A 6,000-nucleotide genomic window follows, 5' to 3' on the forward strand; every position below is an offset into this window, starting at 1 on the left:
TAATGTGGACTCAGTGTAAATCCACCAGATTTTCCAATGTTTTCTCTATCTGTCAGTCCCCCTCTTGTTTTAAACAGAGTGATTAAAAGTCTGTGTTCTGCCTCCACAGTCACACTCCATACTGATAACAATCCTGATTTTGAGGATTTGTAACTATTGCCTGCACACTCATCATTCCACACAACTCCACTCACTTGAAATCACACCACCAGCTCTGTGTTGCCTTTATTAGTGGATAAGAGACTCTTCTGCTGCTGGTCCCTCAGCTGCCCCTTATGTAAAATACTCTGTTAATTTACATCAATAAAACAGCCTCATGTCAATTTGAAACACACCCTTTAATCCAGAAAAGTTTACTGAATAATTAAGAAGTGCAATAAATGACAATCAAGACTAAATGCATAACTGATGACTTTATGAAGGTTTCAGTAATTTTATAAGGTAATTTGCAGTCAGTGGCTATAAATTCCTATTTAAACCTGGCATACCACTCTTTTTTGCCCTGCAGAGAGCTGTATTTCCTAACAATACTGATGCCTGTTTGCCTGGAATTTGGTTACTTTATCCTTCAAATTTCCCTCATGAAATATTGTATTTCCAGAAAAACTTACATAGTCTTTGTGTTTTTTTCACTGCATTCTTGAAATACATTCTGGGGGTTGGGGTAAAAATCTCTCTTCTACGTTGTGGTGAGAGTGATAAGCCACGGTAGATGATGTAAGCGAAGGAGCACAATCTTCAGTTAAACCACGTAAATCCTGATTAAATTACTGGACCCATTTTGATTTGCACTGAGTGCTCTAATTCTGGGTGCTCAGGATGGGCTGTCCAGGTGAAATCCTGGCATTGAAATCCTGCCCTGACTGAAATCCTTGCTCAGGCACCAAGAGAGAACGACCATGACCTCACCTGCACAGTGTCACTCCAAGGCTGTGTCCCTGTGACCCAGAACACGCACATGGGGACGCACCAGGTTTATGGGAGCAGCCCCAGTGGGGTCTCACAGGGTGAGTTTTGGACCAGACCCTTTACATCCCACTTCTCCAGGGCCACATCTTGATGTGGGAGAACACCAGGCAGGTTCAAAACCAGCAGACTGTTGGGGGCAGCAAAATCACAGCCTAAAGCAAAAGGTGCTGAGAAGAGGAAGGACCTCGTGGGTCTCAGCAAGTGCCCACAGCACCCTGCCCAGCCAGCCCCACACCCCCCAGCCCAGGGCATCCCTGAGTGCCCTTGGCAGGGACAAGCTCTCAGCACCCTCCCCAGGCCTTCCTGGCACTGCTCCTCTGTCAAAAGCACAGCTTGGAGCCACCTGCTCCTCTCACACAAGTTTAAAATCCCAAAAAGAACACAAAACCCCTTTGCCTCGCTTTCCCCTCTCGGTTAAGAAGCCTAAAATAATGCCTCTTTTAAAAGTCTGCTCACCCAGAGGTTTAAGATTCCCAGATGGTGAGAGCCAAAACTGCAGAACACTGTGTTTATCTCTTCTGCACTGTTTACCCCTCGAGGAATTCTAGAGACACCATGAAAAAACAGGGAAAACCTGTGGAGTGCATGAAGAGATCCCTGGGTTTTCCATAACGCAAGAGGTGCTAGGTGGTTCCCAAACCATCTCACCTGAAAGCCATACATCCTCCAGTATTTCTGGGGCTGGAGAACAGGACCTGGATGGGAAGGAATGGGGAACAAGACAAGCAGTCAACTGCCCAGGAAGGAAAACACTCCTGCTGATTTCCATCTCCTGGTGATTTGCAAACACTGGTGGCTGGTTTATGGCTGGCAGGAGAGGGACAGAGCCATTTTTTAAATTTATTTTATACAACCCTGAGCACTGCCACTGTGTTTGGGCTCCCTTGAGAGAGCTGTGTCCATGACAGGAGCCACAAGCCCACCCTGACATCTGCTGGGGCTACCTCAAATCCACCTTTGGAATGCACAGGAGTAGCCAGGCTCCCACAGCAGCCAAGACCAAATTGTGAGGATCTGTCAGAGAAAAGACTATTGCACTGGACCAAAGCACCTGACAGCACCAGACAGTCAAGTATCTCTGCAAAAACATGAAAAAAACATGGTTTTGCTTTTTACCCAGGGGTCCCCTGGCTTTGTAAGCACAGAGTGCATTAGGAGATGTTCCACCCTCGTATCCACACACAACCCACACCACTGCTGTTAACAGTCTCTGTTAATTTGTCACCTCCCCACAGCGAGTCTCAGCCCAGAGGTCAAGGACTGGCTGAGCTCTGGAGCCTAAACTCTTCTCCTGGACCTCCTCATGTCCTCCCCACAAGATAAACAGCTTGCACGGGAGCAGGGAGAGGAGGGGGCAGCCTGGGGAAGGCACAGGGGGCCTCTGCTGTCTGGGTACCTGTTCAGAAGATACATGGGAGGCCATCACTCTTCCAGGGCTTTGCTCTGACATCTTCCTCCAACCATAACTTTAAAAACACTCATGAGAGCGAGGCCAGCAGCAGCTCTCCTGGAGGAGGAACCCAGGAGAAGCAATGGGGTGACTTTCCAGCCCCCCACACCAGGGTGGCATCACTGGGGAAGGGGTAGGTCCAGGAGATGAGGATGGAGAAGAGGGTTCTGCTTGTGCTCTTCTCTCAGAAGAGTCACACAAGCTGCCCTGAAAGCCAGAAGGGAAGTTTGGTGCTGGAATGTACACACACACAGGGAGAGACTAGGAGCAGGACCCAAAGAAATGGAAATGTAAGTCTCAGGAACGATCTAGAAAATTCAAATACATCAGGCCATGGATGATTTGGTATTCACAGGCAGCATCTTTGAGGAAGTTTAACATACCCAAATGTTTCTCCTAAACCAGATTTCTGCTCCAAAGCCAGTACTAACAGGATTAACAAAAGAGACCTGCCATGTCTTGCTATTGGAGTTGATAATCAAGCAAATGATAAACAAATTGATCAGGAGAAAGACACCGTGTGTCAGTCTGCAGCAAGAAAGCCAAAAAACAGAATTCAGAGGAAACGCTGCTCAGCATTTGAGAGCTATTCCCAGTGAAAAGGGATTTCCCCTCTCTGCTTTCATTTGAATGGCATTTGAAAAACACAGCTGCAGAGTCCCATGCACACCAGGGACGGAGCCAAGAGGGGAACCCTCCCAGCCCTCAGCAGCTGATCTGAAGGGAGCAGTTTGTCCTGAATTCACAGCACCCAGAGCACAAGTCAAGTCCTTCCCTCAAACCCTCCCAGGCAGATCCCCAGCAGCACTTGGCACCCTGAGATTCCCCCATAAATCAGCAAAGAGCAGTTTCTGCCCCAAGCTGGCACAGGAGGCTCCCTGGGACCAAACAGAACTCCTGGCATCGGAACCGACCTCTGCCAGCTGTGGGTCATCCTGCAGGCCTGGAGCTCAGAGCAAGGCAGGATCTGGCACTGCAGAACGAGGTGCCTGCCTGCCTGGAAGGTAGAGCCAGTCTCTGCAGTCACATGCTTAGCTCCAGAATTCAAAAAATCTCATCACCTTTTGTGTCATCCCCTTGCACCTGAAGCAGCCCCTCCCTAGTCCTCCCTTCCTGATCCCAGCCAAGCTTCCCCAGCCTCATTCCAGCCTTGCATCCCAGCTGCTTCATCTTCCTGTGCCCCCCGATGCTCTGCCCCCAGAACCCACAGATATTAATTGATTTGTCAAAAGAGAGTTCAGGCAAGGATGTATTAAATCTGAGCATTCCACTCATACCTCCCGGGCTTCCCAGTGCAACTGAGATTCCTCAAACATGGTATAAAAACAAAACAAGACAAAACAAAACGGAGGAAGGAAGAACAGAAAGAGTGGAAATAGAAACCAGACAGATGAAAGCAGAAGGAAAAAGAAAACAGACAACAAAACACAAATAAATTGAAGGACAGCCCTCACTAAAAGCTGCAGGTTGGGTTTTTTTTGGCTAAAAGTTTGGCATGGGTGGCCTCCTGTGATATGTCAGGGGATGAAATAAATACAATATAGCAAGTTTTATAGGAAACAATTGCCATATGTGAGGGTGGTGGCAGCCTGTGCTTTCCCCACCACCCCCTATTGCTTTCGTCTGCACTAAAGCTGAGTTTAAACAAGTCAAGTCCATCTCCATCTGTCTAAATGTATAAATACATTTTCAGCCAAGACCCACCACTGGCTGCAGTTGTATGGCAGCTCTCAGTCGAGATGTCTAAGCAGGGTTTCGACTTTATCCCCAGCTCATTGTTAATGCATTTAACAGCATTTTCAAAAATTCCCTTTGCTCTCGGAGGTGATACCCGGCTCCAGGGAGACGTCGCAGATCCCTCTGATGCAGCACAGCTCACCAGTGAGTGTCAGCCCCTGTTTGCCCACGAGCATAGAAAACCAGAAAACATCATATGGACAGCTATAAAAGCTGCAGAGAACTGGATCTGAGAGAGCTGCAACCTTGTTTGTGTTGGAGGAGATCTCCTGTATCCTTCTTTTAAAGCTGATGGTTATTGCACGAGCACATCTGTGTGCAGAACTGGACACGCTGCACGGGCTGTGCTGCTAAAAAGGCAGCTCAGCTCCGCTGCTCAGGCAGGTAATTAAACCCATCAGTGAGTGAATGACCTGGTTAAGAATCTCAAGAAAATAGAAAATTCCTCAGGAGGCAAAAAACTGGAATTGAAATATCAAAATTTATCCTGGAGCAAAAAATAGCCTCCTTTCATTCCTTTGCCACCAATGCTTTAAAAAAGGATGAGGAAAATGAAAAGTGCACCAAATAATACATGAAAACATTCTCCCCAACTAAATAGACATAGAAGCACAAAGCCCTGTATATATTCAGTGCTATTTTTAGAAAACATTTAAACCTACAGACTTCAAAATTAATTCTCCAAAGTACATTTCTATAGTGCAATACAAATCTCATTAAATTCCATAGTTCATAATATTTGTACAAGAAGGTACCCTTTGTTATTAAATGCTGTAGGACCTGCCCAGAAAGGTTAGTGACTCTTTCTAGGATCCCAAAACTTTTCAGATCAGTTCATCTCTAAAAAAGAGCAGGGGCTGATTTTAATTTGATCAGCCTTGAGTTGTTGTCAGAATAGTTTACTGAGCGGCTCCTATGAAAAACAGTGAGGCTTTTTATTGACAAATTAAATCAATTTTGTTAGGAGTGTTCACAATATTTCAGCCCTTAAAATATCATGTGCTCCAAGCTTTGTGGCAAGGAGTGCATTGCCAGCTTTTAATAGGAAAAGCTGCCTGTGGAATTTACAGCAATGACTTCATGGGGAATGCAGGGGAACTTTCTCACTGAAGGTGAGTGGGGTGATGGGTCCTGCTGCACAGGTTGGGACAAATCAACCAAAATCAAGGTATGCTAGTTCCTACTTTTCCAGCTATGTCAGTGGAAATGAAGAATTTAAATGGCAGGTGGCATTTACATATTCCATGCTAATGTTCTACCAGCTCCCAGTGGGGGCTGGTCTTTGCTAACCATGGCTATGCTTGTCAAGGGGGTGGAGCTGATCTGATCCTTTTTGACTGCCTTGTGTGACCCCATTTGCTGGAAAACATCAAGGGCCTTCACTCCTCAAAACACCACCTAGAATCCACCTCGATGTGGGAAGGATCTGGAGCTGCTGGAGGGATCCAGAGGGGGCACCAGGGGGATGGAGCAGCTCTGGGATTGTTCAGCCTGGAGAAGAGAAGCTTCGGGGTGACCAAACTGTGGCCTTCTAGTGCCTGAAGGAGTCAAAAAATCAACAGAGAGAGACTTTTGACAAAGGTCTGGAGTGACAGGACAAGGGGGAATGGCTTCACACTGACAGAGAATAGGGTTAGATCAGATACTAGGAAGAAATTATTTATTTAGAGAGTAGTGAAGCCCTGGCACAGGGCACAGAGAAGCTGTGGCTGCCCCTGGATCCCTGGAAGTGTCCAAAGCCAGGTGGGACAGGGCAAGGAGAAATTTGGGATAGTGAGAAGTGTTCCTGCACATGGCACTGGGGTTGGGAGTAGATAATATTTAAGGTCTCTTCCAACCCAAAC

The sequence above is a fragment of the Pseudopodoces humilis genome, chromosome 22, assembly GCF_049639895.1.
Source record: "Pseudopodoces humilis isolate 2021_Gansu_Grassland_sample_001 chromosome 22, ASM4963989v1, whole genome shotgun sequence".
In the NCBI taxonomy this organism is placed as follows: Eukaryota; Metazoa; Chordata; class Aves; order Passeriformes; family Paridae; genus Pseudopodoces; species Pseudopodoces humilis.